At 46.9% G+C, this 14,150-nt stretch overlaps 1 protein-coding gene across 1 annotated transcript in view; it reads left to right on the top strand.

The window, feature by feature from the left end:
- The first annotated feature begins 3,494 nt into the window (after positions 1 to 3,494).
- The window catches only part of LOC111154990 (tyrosine kinase non receptor 2), a 46,342-nt gene continuing 35,686 nt past the window's right edge, over positions 3,495 to 14,150 (top strand). Inside the window, exon 1 of the mRNA XM_022514969.1 lies at positions 3,495 to 4,732. The gene's annotated coding sequence lies outside the window, so the exon portion shown is untranslated. The remainder of the gene's footprint in view (positions 4,733 to 14,150) is intronic.

Below are 14,150 nucleotides of genomic sequence, written 5' to 3'. Positions count from 1 at the left end.
TGCTGAATGACACTGAAGTTGGAGAAGGGCTGATGTCATAATACCCTGGCTGCTCCCCCGTGCTCTCACCTGGCCTGAATCACAGCCTCCACAATGCTGTCAAGCTGGAGCAGGGGTTTTTGGGAGCACAAGTTTTTGACTGTGACCTACAGAAATGGATTTACTATCAAGGAGCAGAGCACATGTGTATATTTAATGGAACGAAAAGATGTCACAAGAAAAACCCCTTTACTACCTGTAAATGCAGAAAGAACCCTCCATCATTGTGCATTTGGGGAGGAAGGAGGGTCATCAGAGAGAAGTAAATCCTGAGGATGAAGGGCATGCTAGATTAATATAATACTTACTTAAAAAATTAAATGTGGAGGTCCATCTAGATGCTCATTATATATGCTCTGTTTCTTGATCTGGGTGCTGGGTATATTCAACTTTGTAAGGTGTGCATGTTTTTACACTTCCCTGGATGTATGTCACACTTTAATAAAAAGGTCAAAAAATTACATTCTCATATTTTCTATTTCATTATTGTCCTCTTCCACTAAAAAAGGGAAAAAAATCCAGTCAAAACCCACTGAACCCATTGAATTCAGGTCACCTCCCGCTCACAGGTTGCAACAGTAGTTTAAAAAAAATTTCTCTATTAAAAAAAAGAAAGAGAACAAAAACCTTCAGCCCAATCACTCAGCAGCATCCACTGCTCTTGGCTGAGCACCAGTTTGCAGGTATGAGCCAGGCGGCCCGTCACTGCCCCACGGTTGCCTTCCTTGGCCTCCTGTATACCCCTCAGTGCAGCCATCTCACGGTGGAGTCTTAAAGGCACCCCCACAATCTTGCCTCAGGCAGCTTGGTCTGCCTCCACTTAGAACGAGACCCAACAAGCCCTTCCCCCGCTCCACAGTCACTCTGCTGTGGGCAACTCTCAAGTTCCCCATCTGGGAAGAGACTGGTACAGGCATGTTACAGGGTTGGGGTTTATCCCCACAGCTGCCTTCTGAAGCTCCCGAGTTTTAGGCTTCTAGACTATGTCTCACTTCCTCCCATAAGCTGTCAGCTCCCTGGGGGCAGAGCAGTCTCCCTGGGTGTCTCCAGGCTACTAGTAGTACTGGGCTCGCAGAACAGTGCAGAGGAGACAGACGGCCTCAGATACCTCTCAGTACAGCCCCCAGGGCTCAGTGGTGGTTGGGGGGACAGTCCAGGAGTTGGGACTAGGCCGGATGAGGAAAGGGAGCAGGAGACCTCTTTTTTGTGAAACTAAAGCTCCAGATAACCTTGCACTAGGAATGTAAGAGGCGTGGATCTGGCTTGTGGGCAACTGGAGGGGAGGTGGAAGAAAGGGGAGTTGGCCTCCCTAGACAAATACCTAGCAGGGCAGACCAGGATACAAGTGCCTCGACCTCTTGCTTTGTTTGATTTGGAGCTTGATTTATAGGCTTGCATTTTTTGATCCCCCAAATCTAGTCAGCCCCAATTCATCCCAAGGTGAGGCTCCTGGGTTTGGCATTGCTTTCTGTGTGTTTGTGCTTTTGAGCGGACTCTGGAGTCAAAAACTGGATCAGGATTCTGACTTTAATACTACCAGCTGTACGACCCTGTGCAAGTTACTTAATGAGGTAAAGTCCGTCTTTAAAATGAGGTTTGTAGGGGGCGCCTGGGTGGCTCAGTCCTTAGGTGGCTGCCTTTAGCTCGGGTCATGATCCCAGAGTCCTGGGATGGGATCTAGCCTTGAGCCTGAGCCTTGTGTTGGACTCCCTGCTCTGCAGGAAGCCTGTTTCTCCCTCTTCCACTCCCCCTGCTTGTGTTCCCTCTCTCGCTGTCTCTCTCTCTCTGTGTCAAATAAATCAATAAAATCTTAAAAAAAGTGAAGATGGTAATGAGCACCTCATTCGATTGTGGCGGAGGTTAGATGGGAATACATGCCAAGTAGGGCCTTACCCACAGGAAGCTTCCCTAAACCTTAGCAAGGGTCATTACGGAGGTAGTGTGAAGGAATTTGGGAGAGGACGCCTCTCAGATTCCTTCCCCTCTGGCTTTTCCCCCTGAGATCAGGCAAGAGGGTCAGTCCTGCCTGCCCTAGACTCTCTTTTGGACCAGGTAGGGTGTATTCACCCTCTGCTCCGTGGCTCTGGCTTCCTGATTAAGGCAAGCTGCTCCACACACCATTATCAAATGATTTAGTGGAGGGGCACCTGGTGGCTTGATGAAGCATCTGACTCTTGACTCTTGATTTCGGCTCAGGTCATGATCTCAGCGTGGGATCAAGCCTTGCACTGGGCTCTGTGCTTACCAGGAGGCAGCTTGAGATTCTCTCCCTCTCCCTCAGCCCCTCCCCCTGCTTATGCTCTGCCCTCTTTCTCACTCTTCAAAAATAAATAAATCTTAAAAAAAAAAAATCATTTAGTGGAAAGTTGCCCTGCCTACCTCAGAGGGCAAGATACCATGTGCAAATCCACCCCATCCAGCCCCCCATATGTGTCTGGAACCCATCCCTTTTTCATTGCCCTCCTGCCCTCTGGCCAGGGCCCTGGGGCCCAATGCCCGACAATAGGGGTGCTGAAAGAGCCATCCTTACACAGATTGTTGATGTCTGATCCTTGGGACAGTTCTCTTTGGACTTGTTTTATTATTGTACCCATTTTATAGATGAGGCAGTCAGTAACAGTGCCAAATGGCCTTAAGCTTTTGGGTTCTAGGCACCACGGCTCAAGGCTGCCTTCAGCTAGCTAGGATCTGGGTCTGAGGGCTGCACTACCACTGGGGGGAGGAGCTCTGAATTTCCTCCTTCTTTGTGGCTACAGGGAGGAGAACACCCAAGAGGGAGCGGGGCAGGAGGGAGGAAGGCCCCTTTGCCAGGAAAGGAAGTGTCAAAGCCTGAAACCACCTCTCCCTTGTTGAAATGTCCTCCCTTGGCCCCAGGGAAAGTATGGGGGTGTCCTAGGTTCCCAGGCCTCTGGGCTCCTGCTGAGAGATGAGTCCCGCTCTGCAAACACTCACTGGACTGTGGCCTTGGAAACTTTCCAATCCAGCCTCCCCATTTTAGAAACAAAGCAACTGAGACCAGATGGAAGTGACTTTTCATACTGTTCACAAGGTAAGTCGGCAGCAGCTGAACTGCTGCTACTGAGAATTCAAGACTCCTGTTTCAGTGCTCCTCCACTGGGCCTGGTTGACTGCAAAGTCTCAGCGTGAACTCCTACTTTCGGCTTCACCTCTGTCTGTAGGCACTTAAGAAAGCACAAGGTGGATCTGGGGCGGGGAGATTTCTGCCGCGAGAAGAAGAGGCATTGGTGGTGGGACTGAAGAAAGGAAAGAGGGGAGGAGCAAGCGAGACCTGGCCCCCTTAAGAGGGCGGGCCAACCCCGACGGACCCCGCCCCCCTGGGGCGGCGCACGCGCAGGCGGGCTCCAGGAACTCAGGCGGGAGGGAGGGAGCTCCTGGCTCGCGGGCCGGCGCGCGGGGCCGCAGCACCTGCGGGGGCCGGCGCTGGGCGCGGCGCCCGGCGGGCGGACGTCGACGCCGGGAGGCTAGGGCTAGGAGGCAGGCCTGGGACGTGGGGGTGGCCGCGGAACCCGAGGGGGCGCCAACGCGCAGCCCCCTCCCCAGGGGTACGGGGCGGAAGGACCCGGGCGGTGGGCGGTGTGAGCGCGCGCCGAGGGCAGCACCATCTGGAGGGGTGGGACCGCGCGGCCTCTTGGGGGCAGGCGAGTGCGCTGGGCAGTGCGGGCGGGGGGCGTCGGGCGGGGAGCGCAGGAAGAGCACGGTGGGCTCAGCCCGGCGCTGCCGGAGCAGCAGCCACAACGGGTCGGGGTTCTCAGCTGGGGCCCGCAGCTGCTCCGCGGGCTGAAGCTCGGCGTGGAGGAGCAGGGGGGCGTGGGTCCGGCCGTGCAGGAGGAGGGCGGGGTGGGCCTGGGGGTGCAGGAACGGGGCGGCCGTGGCAGGGAGCCCAGCCTGGGGGTGGTGTGGGGTCTGTCGGACGGCGCGGACTGGAGGCGCCCGCCGCGGTGGACGGGCTCGGCGGGCTGGCCTGTGGTGCAGGAGGAGGGGCTGGGGCCCCGCAAGCAGCACCAGGAAAAGGGGGGAGGCAGCCCCGCAGTGCAGGAGCGTGGGGAGGCCCGCGCCGGGGTGCAGGAGCAGGGGGAGGGGAGCCCACGCAGGTTGCTGCAGCAGCCGGAGCCGCTCTCCGAGTTCGGGGACCGCTCCTGGGAGCGCGGGGAGGGGCTCGAAAGTTCTGGGGAGCAGGGGGGGCGGTACTGGGAGAGCTGCGGGCACCTCAGGCGGGAGGCGGTGGTCTTGGGAGCGGCCCCAGCACGCCGGGAGAGACTCGAGCTAGTGGGGAGGGCCCGGCCTGTGGGGCCCCAGGGGCCTGAGGGGGAGGGGCGCCTGGGGGTGCAGGAAGCAAATTGGCTTCCTGGGGTGCAGGAAGGACAGGTGGTGCGGGCTGTCCAGGAGACATACCTGGACGAAAAGGGGTCGAGGGAGGGAGAGGGGCCCCCTGAGGGGCCCAGGATCCGGAGGCGCCGGCGGAGGAGGAGGTGGTAACCTGCAGGCCGGCTGCCCCGCACCGGGATCGCTCCGGGGTCGAGGGGAGCGCAAGATGTAGGGGTTTGGGGATCGGAGCGTCGGAGCGTTGGAACCCACTGCGCGAGAGCAGGCAGTGTGTCCTACTGGATCTTCTGCCACCTCAGCCTGGACCTGATCGAAACTGTGTCGGCGGGGAGGCAGCAGAAGGCAGCAGGTAAGGAAACCGAATTCTCTTCGCAGCGGGAGTTGGTGTGTTTTGAAGCAGGGGGCTGCAGTTATTTCAGGAGAGGGTGGTCTCCAGACTGCTCGCGTCCCCCCTCCTGTGTTTAAACCTGGGGAGGGAGGAAGCAGTGCAGTTTTTGAACAGTAAGACTGGATCCCTCCCCCAACCACTAAAAATGCCAACTGGAGTGATGGGGCATTTCCTTAGAGTCTAGACTGGAGATGAGAGTGTCTGGGCCGCTGCCAGGCCTGGGCAGAAGGCAGAGAGGGGTAGCCCCAGGCTGAGGTTGCAGAGGCCTAGGTGGTCACCCCTCCAGCTGTCTACCCCTGTTGATGGGGTGCCTCCTGCCAGGGCCAAGATGGTGCAATCAACACAGGTTTCCTCAGGTCCTCCAGACACATTCCATAAAAGGGAAGGGGCAGCATTGCTTTAACAGGACCTTATCTAGGAACCCTCTTTGCCACGTGATCTGAGATGTGAGTGTGGCCGCTGGGGACTTGAGCACGAACCTGACCTGCTCCCATCACACCTTCTATTCACAGCTGATTAATAACCCAGGGCCCAGGGCCAAGGATGAACAGGGACAGAAGGGCAGAGAACTGCCGGTGAGGCCTTCTCCATGTGGGCTCTCAGGAGGGGTGGTTGAGGAGGGGATGTCCGTTCTGCTGGACTCTGGGCATCATCTGGGGCCCAGAGCTCAGCCTCACCCCATGGAGGTGGACAGAGGGGCAGCTGCGGCATCCTGAATTCTGTACCAGCCCGGGCCAGCTCCTAGCCCAGCCTAGAAATGCGGGCTTGCAGGGATGGGGACTAAATTTGGCTTCTTGTGGTCCCCCATGGCCTGGGTGCCAGACCTACTGATTCCTGGCCCAGAGGGGCTTTGTTGGCCGGTTTATGGACCTCATCTTCCTAGGGTTGTTCACCTCCTGGCACCATGTGAATTCCTGCTGCTTTCTCTAGCCCTTGGGTCAGGGTGGGTGCCGGGTTGCTGCCGGCCTTAGCTGGGTCCCTTCTTTGACCCAACCAAAAGTGTGGTCTTGGAGTAAGATGGGTCCCCCAGACCCTTGTCCGAGCCTGTGTGGGTGGAGGTAGTGCTTTCTTGTTGGGGCGGAGGGCCCGGCAAAGCCTTCTGCAGGTGGCTGCTGGAACAGTGCTGGAGGAGCCGGTTAGTCTGCTCCTCATGCAAAGCCCAGACCGGCTGTCAGCTTCGTCCCACGCCTGCTTGTCACCCCGCCACCCCCAAACACTCCTGCACTGGAAGTTCAGCTGCTGTGTCCATGGTGCCTGGCTCTTCTGGGATGGCCAGACTGGTTCTGGCTCTCTGGCTTTGGGGAGACTTGTCTGTTCTAAACACAGACACACAACCATTTATCTTTATCATATTTCAGGTCAGCTTTTTTTTTTTTTTTTAATTTTATTTATTTATTTGACAGAGAGAGATCACAGTAGACAGAGAGGCAGGCAGAGAGAGAGAGAGAGAGGGAAGCAGGCTCCCTGCTGAGCAGAGAGGCCGATGCGGGACTCGATCCCAGGGCCCCGATATCATGACCTGAGCCGAAGGCAGCGGCTTAACCCACTGAGCCACCCAGGTGCCCCTCAGGTCATCTTTTTTGAGTTTGTGGTAGATGAGGAGAAGCACTTTGACAGACCCAAGTTTAGGCCACTTACTAGCTGTGTAACCTCCCGGGGCAAGATAATGTCTCTGGGCTCCAGTTTCCATGCAGGACACTCTGAGTCCTGAGTGTAGAGGGCTCAGACGCCTCTCTGGCAGCCTGGTTCCCCTTTTCTCAGGGACCCTGGCTCCTCCTGGCAGAGGTTGGAGAGGAGGTGTCATGCTCCCAGATCTTGTCCTCTGGTTCCTAAGTCCAAGATTAGGCCCTGCCCTGGGCTTCAGTCTGAAAAATGAAGTGTTTATTCTTTTCGTTTTTTAATAACAGCTTTATTGAGGTGTAATGATATACAGTGAATGGAACATATTTAAAACAATAAGTTTTAACATATGTGTATATCTGGGAAGCCATCACCACAATCAAGACAATGAACATACCCATTATTCCCAAACTTCCAAAAGTTTTTTTGCCTCTCCCCGATTCCTTCATCCTGCCCCTCCTTTGCTCTCCCTTTTCCCCAGGCAATAGACCGGTCTGCTTTCTGTCTCTCTGTGTTAGTCTGCATTACCTGAAATTTTATGTCAATGGAATCAGACAGCGTGTTCCCTTTTTTTGCCTGGCTTTTTTCCACTAAGCATAATTATTTTGAGATTCATTCATGTTGTGTATTTCAGTAAGTCATTCTTTTTGATTGCTGAGTAGCATCCCATTATATGTATAAACCACAGTCTATCCATCCTCCTGTTAATGGGTTCTTTTTAGTTTTTGGTTATTACAAATAAAACTGTGAACATATGTATTAGTTTTTCTGTGGAGATCTTTTTTTTTTAATCTCTCTTTGGTGAATCCTTAGGACTGGAATTGTGAGTCATACGGTAGGGATACATCTAACTTTTAAAGAAATTGCCAGACTGTTTTCCAAAGTGGCTGTACTATTTTACATACCTGCCAACTGAGGATGAAAGTTCTAGTTTGTCCACTTTTTTGTCAACACTTGGTGTGATCAGTCTCTTTAATGTTAGATATTCTAATAGGTCTGTAGTGATTATCTCATTGTGATTTTAATGTGCATTTCCCCAGTGGCTAGTATTACTGAGCATCTTTTCATGTGCTAGATTGCCATTTGTGTATCTGGTGACGTGTCTGTGTGTCTGTTCGGATTGTTTACCCAGGGGCACCTGGGTGGCTCAGTTGTTAAGCATGTGCCTTCAGCTCAGATCATGATCCCAGAGTCCTGGGTTCGAGCTGACATCGGGCTCCCAGCTCAGCAGGAAGGCTGCTTGTCCTTCTCCCTCTGCCTGTTCCCCCACTTGTGCGCGTGCACGTGGTCTCTCTGTGTCAAATAAATAAATAATCTTTTAAAAACAACAACAAAAAAACCCAAATAGTTTACCCATTTTTCACTTGTGGGTTTTTTTCATATTCAGTTTTATGAGTTCTTTATATTTTCTGCATACAAACTCTTTGTTGAATATGTTGGGATTGTGTATGTTTGATTTGCAAATATTTCCTTCCAGTCTTTGGCTTGCATTTTAATTCTGTTAACAGTGTCTTTTGACAAGCGGAAGTTTTCAATTTTAATGAACTCCAGTTTAACAATTTTTTAAAAAAATTTTTATTAACAATTTGTTCTTTTATGGTTTTGCTTTTGGTGTCATGTCCAAGAAATCTTTGCCTAACCCAAGTACAACGGTTTTCTCCTATTTTTCTTCTAGAAGTTTTATTATTATTTTTAAAGATTTTGTTTTTAAGTAATCTCTACACCAGTGTGGGGGCTTAAACTCACAGTCCCAAGATCAAGAGTCACTCTACTGGCTGAGCCAGCCTGGTGCCCCCTTCTAGAAGATTTATAGTTACGGTTTTGCATTTAGGTCTGTGATCCATTTGGAGTTAATTCTTATCTATGGTGCAAGATAGGAATTGAAGTTCAGCTTTTTGCTTGTGGAGATCCAGCTATTCCACCATTTGTTGGAAAGCCTTGTCTTTCTGTGGAATTGCCTTTGCACCTTTGTCAAATATCAATGTCTGTGTATGGGTAGATGTAATTCTGGACTCTCTTTTTGTTCCATTGATCAATTTGTCTGTCTTTATCCTAGTACCACACTATCTTGATCACTGTAGATTATGGAAAATCTTGAAATCAGGGTAAGATCTTCCTTTTCAAAATTGTTTTAGTTATTCCACATTCTTTGCACTTTCCTATACATTTTAGAATCCATTTGTTAATTTCTACCAGAAAGCCCACTGGGATTTTGACTGGGATTGTGTTGAATGTATAGATGAATTTGGGGAGGTATCCATTATCTTATCAATGTTGAACCTTCTCACCAATAAACAATGTGTATGTCTGTATTGGATTTTTAAGATTTTCACCAATGTTTTGTAGTTTATACAGCTCTTTCACATCTTTTGTCAGATATACTTAAGTATTATGTATTTTTTATGTTATTGTAAATGGTGTTTTTTACATGGTATTTGGCTTTTTTATTTATCTTAACTGTAGTAAAATATAACATAAAATTTGGGGGCACCTGGGTGGCTCAGTGGGTTAAGCTGCTGCCTTTGGCTCGGGTCATGATCTCAGGGAGCCTGCTTCCTCCTCTCTCTCTGCCTGCCTCTCTGCCTGCTTGTGATCTCTCTCTGTCAAATAATAAATAAATAAAATCTTAAAAAAAAAAATTACCATTTTAAGCATCTTTCAGGGTATAGTTCCATAGTGTTAGGTACATTCACATTGTTGTGCAACTATCACCACCATCTATTTCCAGAACTTTTCATCTTGCAAAATTGAAAGTCTGTGCCTATTGAACAATAGCTCTCCATTCCCCCTCCGCCCCAGCCCTTGGAACCATGTTCTACTTTGTCTTTGTGAATTTGACTATTCTAAATACCTCATAGGGATAGAATCACACAGTACTTGTCCTTTGGTGACTGGCTTTTTTCACTTACCATACACAGTGTATTCAGGGTTCATCCATGTTGTACCATGTGTTAGAATTTCCTTCTCTTTTAAGGCTGAATAATAATCCATGGTGAGAATATACCACATTTTGTTTCTCTATTCATTTACTGGTGGTTGCTTTCGCTTTTTGGCTGTTGTCAGTAATGCTGCTATAAAATGGTATTTTTAAATTTCAATTTCCTATTGTTTGTTGTTAGTATATATATATAAGCACAACTGATTTTTATATATTGACCTTGCATCCTACCACCTGTTAAATGTATTCTAGTAACTTTTTTGTAGCTTCCATTGGATTTTATACATAGACTGCCATGTCATTTGCTAATAAAGACAATTTTACTTCTTCCTTTCTATTCCTTATGCCTGATAATTACTTCTTTTTCTTGTCTGATTGCACTGGCTATATCCTCTGGGATAAGGTTGAATAGAAGATGAGATTACTTGTTCCTGATCTTCAGGGGAAGACATTCAGTGTTTCACCATTATGCATGATGTTAGTTGTAGGTTTTTCATATATGATCTTTATCGGGTTGAAGAAGCTCCCACTTTTCCTGTTTTGCTTTTGTCAAATGTTTTTTTCCTGTGACTGTAGGATTTTCTTTTTTAGTTTGTTAATACGTTGAATTAACTGATTTGTTAAAACTGATTTTCAAATGTTAATTTGAAATGTTAATTCCTAGGACAAACTCCACTTGGTCATGGTGTATTAGTCTTTAAATGTATTGTTGGATTCTATTTGCTAAAGAATTTGTTAAGAATTTTGCATCTAGGAAGAGATTATGCTGAGTGAAATAAGTCAAGCAGAGAGAGTCAGTTATCATATGGTTTCACTTATTTGTGGAGCATAACAAATAGCATGGAGGACATGGGGAGTTAGGAGAAGGCATTTGGGGGAAATTGGAAGGGGAGGTGAACAATGAGAGACTATGGACTCTGAAAAACAATCTGAAGGGTTTGAAGAGGTGGGGGGTGGGAGGTTGGGGGAACCAGGTGGTGGGTATTAGCGAGGGCACGGACTGCATGGAGCACTGGGTGTGGTGCAAAAACAATGAATACTGTTATGCTGAAAATAAATTAAAAAAAATGTTTAAAAAAAATAAAAAATAAAATTAAAAAAAAAAGAATTTTGCATCTAGGGGCACCTGCATGGCTCAGTTGGTTAAGCAGCTGTCTTCGACTCAGGTCATGATCCCAGACTCCCGGGATCAAGTCCCACATCAGGCTCTCTGCTGAGCAGGGAGTCCGCTTGTCCCTGTGACCTCTCCCCTCTCATGCTCTCTCTTTCCCATTCTCACTCTCTCTCTCAAATAAATAAATAAAATCTCTTTAAAAAAAAGTACACAAAAAGTTAAAAAAAAAAAGAATTTTGCATCTAGGGATGTCTGTGTGGCTCAGTTGTTTAAGCATCTATCTGCCTTTGGCTCAGGTCATGGTCCCAGGGTCATGGGACCAAGTCCTGCATTGGGCTCTCTGCTTAGCGGAGAGCCTGCTTTTCCCTCTGCCTGCCACTCCCCCAGCTTGTACTCTGTCTCTCTCTCTGACAAATAAATAAATAAAATCTAAAAAAAAAAAAAGAATTTTTCATCTTTTTTTTTTTTTTACTTAAATTCAGTTAGTTAAAATATAGTGTATCATTAGTTTCAGATGTAAAGTTCAGTAATTCTTCAGTTGCATGTAATACCCAATGCTCATTAAATCATGTCCCCTCTTTAATGCCCATCACCCAGTTACTGCATCCCTCTCCCCACTCACCCCAGCAACCCTCAGTTAGTTTCCTATAATTAAGAGTGCTTTTATGTTTATAAGGACAGTTTTCTTATACTGTCTCTGGGAATCATAATATACATCTTTAACTTATAGTCTGCCTTTAAGTATAAATACCCATATTTTTATTAGTAATAGTATAAATAGATAATAGTATAAAATTTTTATTTCTCTCTGTTTATGCTGTTGTCAAAAATTACTCTTATACACGTTGTAAACCCACACTATACTCATCTTATTTTTGTTTAAATAGTCAATTTATCCTTTAAAGTAATCTAAATCATAAAAACATCTAAACTATTTAAACCATGTAGTTGCTATTTCCAGTGCTTCACTTCACTTCTTTTCTTTTTTCTTTTCCTTCCTTTCTTCCTTTCTTCAAGATTTATTTATTTATTATTTATTTCAGAGAGAGAGCGAACAAGCAGGGTGGGGAGGAGCAGAGGGAGAGGGAGAAGCAGGCTCCCCGCTGATCAGGGAGCTAGTTGTGGGGCTCAATCCAAGACCCTGAGATCATGACCTGAACTGAAGGCAGATGCTTAACTGACTGAGCCACACAGGTGCCCCTCTTTTTTTTTTTCTTTTTTTTTTTAAGATTTTTCTTACTTGGGAGAGAGAATGCACAAGGGCAGGGGGAGGAGGGGCAGAGAGAAAGGGAGAAACAGACTACCTGCTGAGCACAGCCTGATGTGTTACTTGATCCCAGGACCCTGAGCTCATGACCTGAGACAAAGGGAGATGCTTAACCAACTGAGCCACCCAGGTGCCCCCTTTTCTTTTTTAAGATTTTATTTATTTACTTATTTGAGAGAGAGAGAAACCATGAGCAAGAGGAGGCATGGGGTGGGCAGGGTGAGGGAGAGGGAAAGAATCTGAAGCAGACTCTGTGTTGAGTGTGGAGCCTGACCAGGGACTTGATCTCACAACCTGCAGATCATGACCTGAGTAGAAACTAAGAGTTGGATGCTGACTGAGCCACCCAGGTGCCCCTCTTTGTGCTTCATTTCTTTGCGTAGATCCATATTTCTATATGGTATTATTTTCCTTCTATCTGAAGGACTTCTTTTATAGTAGTGCAGGTCTGCTGGTGATGAATTCTTTCAGCTTTTGTAGGTTTAAAAAGTTTATTTAGTCTTTATTTTTTCTTTTTCTTTTTCTTATTTTATTTTTTTTAATAATGGAAATTGAATCTTTTTTTAGATTTTATTTATCTATTTGACAGAGAGAAATCACAGGCAGAGAGGCAGGCAGAGAGAGAGAGGAGGAAGCAGGCTCCCCACCAAGCAGAGAGCCCGATGTGGGACTTGATCCCAGGACCCTGAGATCATGACCTGAGCCGAAGGCAGAGGCTCAACCCACTGAGCCACCCAGGTGCCCTATTTTTTCTTTTTAACGATTTTGTTTATTTGAGAGAGAGAGAGAACATGAGCAAGGTGAAGGGCAGAGGGAGAAGCAGACTCCCTGGTGAGCAGACCCCAATGTGGGGCTTGATCCCAGGACCCTGGGATAATGACCTGAGCTAAAGGTAAATGCCTGACTAACTGAGCCACCCAGGCACCACTAGTCTTAAAAAAGATTTCCATTGGGCTAGAATTCTAGGTCATTAGTTTATTCTTTCAGTACTTAAATAATATTTTGACACTGTCTTCTCATTTCCATTTCTATAGGAAATCTGCTGTCATCTTTTTTTTTTTTTTTTTTTTAAGTAAGCTCTGTGCCCAGTATGGGGCTTTACCTCACAACTCCGAGATGCTTAACTGACTGAGCTACCCAGGTACTCCTAAAAAATGTATTTTTAGAGAAATTATAATTGAACTTCTAGAATAAAAACTACATTGTATGAGGGGCTTCTGGGTGGCTCAGTCAGTTAAGCATCTGCCTTCAGCTCAGGTCCTGGAATTGAGCTTCATGTCAGGCTATCTGCTCAGCAGGTAGTCTGCTTCTCCCTCTTATTCTCCCTTTGTGCTCTCCCTCTCTCTCTCTCTCTCTCAAATAAAATAAATAAATAACTACATTGCATGAGATGAAAAAAATAAACTGAATGGAATTAAAGACAGATTAGACACTGCAGAAGAAAAACTTGGTGAACTAGAAGACACAATAATAGAAACTCAGTCAAGTGAATGTAAAGGTCTAGGTTGGAAATTGCCTTCCTTTGGCATCTTGAGGATATTGCATTTAGGTTCTAGAGTTAACACTGAAATCTAAAGTCATTCCACATCCTGTGTGGGACCGATGTGGGACCCTTTCCCTTGCCCAGAAGTATGTAAGATCTTGTCTTTATCTCCAGTATTCTGTTTCCTAATGATTTCCTAATTATGTAGCTCATTGTGGGTCTGTTTTCATCTTGTGCTGTATACTCAGTGAACCCTTTTGATTTGGAAGCTTGTACTTCAGGTCTGGGAAGTTTTCTTGTATTATTTTGGCCATTTCCCTCCCTCCCCTCTCTCCTCTGAACTCCTTTTGTTTAGGTATTGGACCTTCTTGTACTGATCATCTGGTTTTATTTCTTTCTCTCCTTTTTGCCACCTTTATGTCTTTTGCTCTTTATTGTGAAAGACCTGAACTTATCCTCCATCCCTTCTATTGTAATTTTAGCAATTTTGATAGCAGTAAATGTCTGTTGATATTATTTTATCCCATGTTTGGCATGGATGAGATGGACACAAAACTACTAAATTCTACTTTAGTAATAGGAACATTGGGAAAATGGATTAGGATTTTTGGTTAGGAAAATATCCACATTTCACTAAAACAAACAAAAACCTCCTCCCTAAAAGGGCTTAACCTGAAAGTTTTAAGGTCCAAAGTAACAAAGAAATTAGGAAGTTCAGGGTAAGTGTGAGAATCTAATAAGGACAACATTCTCAGAATGAGTATCTTGGGATTCAGTAGAATGATTTCTCCATCCACTGACATTAACAGGACTTACACAGAATTGAGGAGCATCATCGGTGTAGGAAGTCATACCGTAAACTGATGCTGATGGCCACGGTGAGAAGGGCCTTCAGAAAGAGTGGTCAGTGTCAGCAGTGGGAGAGAACATGGGAGAACAGGACAGTTCTGGCCAGGT

This window comes from Enhydra lutris, unplaced genomic scaffold (genome assembly GCF_002288905.1).
Source record: "Enhydra lutris kenyoni isolate GAN:26980312 unplaced genomic scaffold, ASM228890v2 scaffoldscaffold39, whole genome shotgun sequence".
Classification (NCBI taxonomy): domain Eukaryota; kingdom Metazoa; phylum Chordata; class Mammalia; order Carnivora; family Mustelidae; genus Enhydra; species Enhydra lutris.
The sequence above is the reverse complement of the archived record's forward strand: the minus strand, read 5'-3'. Positions and strand labels throughout refer to the sequence as shown.